At 38.3% G+C, this 4,263-nt stretch overlaps 1 non-coding gene across 1 annotated transcript; it reads right to left on the bottom strand.

Moving 5' to 3' along the window:
* Positions 1-3,201: 3,201 nt before the first annotated feature.
* Positions 3,202-3,308, bottom strand: LOC145117866 (small nucleolar RNA R71). Its single transcript, XR_013712859.1, has one exon. It is a non-coding gene; the product is annotated as a small nucleolar RNA R71 (small nucleolar RNA).
* Between the last annotated feature and the right edge of the window lie 955 nt (positions 3,309-4,263).

The following is a 4,263-nucleotide window of genomic DNA, read 5'->3' as shown; positions in this document are numbered from 1 at the left end:
TATGTTATTAGAAATTTCTAAGCAATCTATCATAACTCCTAAGCAGCAGCTCAAGAATCCGATCTTCGAACCATACGATCAAAATCCATCTCTTTGCGATCGGATTCAACATGCTCTTACTTTTAAGCTTCTTTCCTTTTGCTCGATCCTACAAAACATCAAAATGCAAACTTGTCACATCATGTATTATGAATCAACAATTAGGAACTTAATAGAGTTAGATAGTAGACTTACCTGAAGCAGAACCATACAATCTGACTAAAGTTCTCAGGTAGTCAGGGCATCTTTGCTTCCAATGTCCCTTTCCTTGGCAATAGAAACACACAGGATCATTTGGTATGGCACTTAGAACAATCTCAAAACTGGCCTTTCTCTTATGATCAAAACTTTTGACCATGGCCGATTCCTTTCCTTTAGGAGAAGGTATCATTTCTAGGATGTCCATGTCATTGCCCATGTTGTCTTGAGAGGCAAATCTTCTAATCAAATTTGCTTGATCATTGCGCCAAATCATTGCTGATTCAGCAACAATTAGCAAATAGGTAAGATCAATTAGGGTCATGTCGTGATCTGTCACATAGTAGTCTTTAAAGAACTCTCTATATGACTCGGGAAGTGACAGAAGAGCCCAGTCAACAGCCAACTTCCTTGGGAAAATGACACCCAACATTCTCAGCCTATCAATATGCAGCTTCATGTCCAAGACATAAGCACATATAGATTTTCCATCTTTGTGTTTACTAGCCAATAGGGTTTGAGTGATCTTGAACTTTTCAAGTCTTCGACCTTGTGGGTCAGGGAGAATAATTGGAGGAGGTGGAGGAAGTAAAGTATAATTTTGATATTTGCATATTTAGCCATATATTTAGTATAGATTTTTATCAATTATTAGCTAATTATTTGCATATTATGGACAAAAGGTACTTAATAATGTTTGAATTATATTTTCAGTCCAGAAGTCGTGCTCGGAAGCAAAAGGAAGCAGGAGTCACGATCGAAAGCTCGAGAATGGAAGAAAGAAAGAGAATGCTGAATTCTGAAGCTACTCGGCGAGTAGGGACGATTACTCGATGAGTCCATACGAAGGTTCGCGAAGAAATACGAGAAGTCCTTGCCGCATACGGATTCAACAAAGGGACTCGACGAGTCAGTTATCTACTCGACGAGTAGCCCCTGTTTTGAGAAAACTATAAATAGACTTCACAAACCCGAATTGAAGACTCTCTGGATTTTTTTGGTGGAAACACTTGGCGATCAAGGAAGCCCTTGGAGCTCTGGAAAACGTTGAAGAACCCTAATCGTTCATTCTTAAGAGATTAAGGCACTTTAGGTTTAATTTTCCACTTTACCCTTGAATAGAATTATGTTAGGTTTATTTGAATTCGTTTTTAAGCTTTCATACACTGAAATCATGAACTAATTTCGTTAGTTTCTGTTTGGGGAAGACAATTTTGCTCCTATGGTTTAATTTACTCTTTTGATTAATTGTTAGTTGGTGATATTGTTAAATTAAGCTTGTTAAAGACCCTTATGCATTAACCATAACTATTTTCTGTTAATGGCTAAGTGATTAAGTTGCATGAACATCTCTTAATTGCTTATCTCATATAATTTATGTGAACACAATACTATGTGCCTAGGAATAATGAACATGAAACTAGGATTAATTAGAGAATGGGTAAATTAATGTGTGAGCTTGTGTGATACACCATCAACAAGAGGTTAATTGAATCATCAAATTTAATTAGCTAGCTACAAGTCTTATTTAACCCGAATAATTAACCTAGGAAATGTATTAGTTTAATCAACTGGCCATTGCTTGAATTGGTATGTTTTCTAAGGATTAGTAATAGCGAATGCGAATCTAATCACCAGAGTCGGTAACCAATAACAATTAATCTATTATATTATCATAAAAATTAACCATAGGAGTAAATAAGTCGAACCTAAACATAAACCCTTTTTGATCATTGAATATAGTTTGTTTTTACGTGTTTTCAGCTTTTAGTTGAGTGGTTAAGTTTTAGTTAAGTTTCTAGTCTTGCAAAACTAGAGAAACCCCTATTTTCTATTACTTGTTTTAGTTAATTCTAGTTTTTAGTTTTAATTTTCCGTTCCCTGAGTTCGATACCCTACTTATTTAGCTACACCACAATTGATAGGTCTACTGCCTTTGTGTGTCAATTTTATAATTAAAAGTAGGATTAAAACTAGTTGAGTTCACACACATCAAGTTTTTGGCGCCGTTGACGGGGAACGGTTAAAAAATTAGCACTAATTTCTAGTTTTATCGATCCTTTGTGTGAGATTAAGCTTGCACAAAGTTATTTTTAGGTAATTTAATTATTAGGATTAGTTTTCATAGTTTTCTGTTTTAGAAATTTAATTAGAATTTTTTTCTGTTTCTGCCTTGAACTCGCCGAGTGTAGTCGACGCTACTCGGCGAGCCCATCGCTGTTTCATAGTTTTTATTTTTATTTTCTTTTTGTTCTTTTTACGCGTTTTTCTTACTTTGGTTGTAGTTGTTACATGAACCGAGGATCCAATACGCCTTTGGTTCCTCCACTTGAAAACCCGGAGTCCGCTCTAAAGAAGAACAAAGGAAAAGCCGTTGGAGAATCCGCTTCTTCAAAGAACTCACATTTGAAGAATCTCAAATCCGTTTTTAGCAAGAAAAAGAGCAGCACATCAGGAGCATCCAGCACCTCTTCCTTGGCAAACGAAGACCCAATCAAGGAAGACATCGTGAACGAGTCCGAAAAGGAAGAAAGCGAATTTGAAGAAGGTAGTGATCTAGAAGGTGACTTTGACAACACCATGGCGAACATCGATGAAGTTCCCATGGGCGAATGGAAGAAGAGGATACGAGATGATACCGGCCCGGGACTTGTGCAACCCGCAATTCCCACGACTGCCACTTTTGAGCTTAAAGGTCACATACTTGCTCAACTCAAGGAGATCCCCTTCTACGGAAAAGACCACGAAGATGCCTATAAACACTTGGATGAAGTCAATGATGTAGCTGATTATTTTAATGTTCCAAATGTGCCTCGCGAAACCCAGCTGCTTCGTATGCTTCCAGTTACATTCAAAGGTGCTGCAAAGGATTGGCTCAAGTCACTCCCTCCCGGATCCATCACTACATGGGCTAAGATGAAAGAAGAATTTATTGACCAGTTTTGCCCACCTTCGAAAATAGCCAAGTTGAAGAAAGCTATTGCCAACTTTGAACAACAAGCTGGAGAGTCCCTTTATGAGGCATGGGAGAGATACAAAAGTCTACTAAGGAATTGCCCACATCATGATCTTAATAGCCAACAAGAAGTCTCCATTTTCTATGATGGAGTCAATGTAACAACTAGGCAACTCCTTGTCTCGCAAGGACCCTTCACAAAGAAGGCACCCCCGGTGATCAAAGAACTAATTGAAGAATTCTCTAAGCATTCTAGAGAATATCATAATCCTAGGAATAATCTAATTAGAGGGGAGGTGAATTCTGTTTCTGAGGACATGGCGGCAATGATGGCAATGTTTAAAAGCATGGATAGGAGGATGGATAAGATGGATCAAACAATTCATGCTATTTGGGTTGGATGTGAGAATTGTAACGGACCTCATCTTACTATAGATTGTGATTTGGATGAGAATGGGAACAAGAAAGCCCAAGTATTCTATTCAAGCGGAGATAGATTCGATAATGATTGGCGAAAACCGAAGAAGGAATGGCTACCATATGATGAGTATAAAAAGGCGAAGGAGGAAAAGTTCAGACAACAAGCAAGGGGTTTTTACCAAAAGGAGGAGCCGGTGCAAGAAAGGAAACCAAACTTGGAAGAAATGCTAACAAAATTTGTAGCTGCATCTGAGAAAAGACATAATGACCATAATGCTTCGATACAAGATACAAGAACAATACTAAGGAATCAACAAGCATCTATTCATAACATTGAGAAACAGCTAGGGCAGCTGACCCAACAAATCAATCAAAGACAACCGGGTGATCTTCCAAGAAATACCGAAAAGAATCCACGAATGGAGCAATTGAATGCTATAATAACTAGTTCTGAAAAAAATTTCACTCCTCTGACCCCTACCCAGAAGGCCTCAATAAAGGTGCAACCAGAAGAAACAGGAAACTCGAAATCAGCAAAACCCGACTCGACTCGCCGAGTGCCAGTCATGGACTTGACGAGTCCAATGCCTGATGACAAAACTGTTTACTCTTTAAAGCCTTCCAGGCCACCTTTGCCATTTCCGATTCGA

This window comes from Lactuca virosa, chromosome 5, assembly GCF_052849685.1.
Source record: "Lactuca virosa cultivar CGN04683 chromosome 5, Lactuca_virosa_CGN04683_v6, whole genome shotgun sequence".
Lineage (NCBI taxonomy): Eukaryota > Viridiplantae > Streptophyta > Magnoliopsida > Asterales > Asteraceae > Lactuca > Lactuca virosa.
Note: the sequence above shows the minus strand (reverse complement) of the source record. Positions and strands in the feature narration are given on the sequence as shown.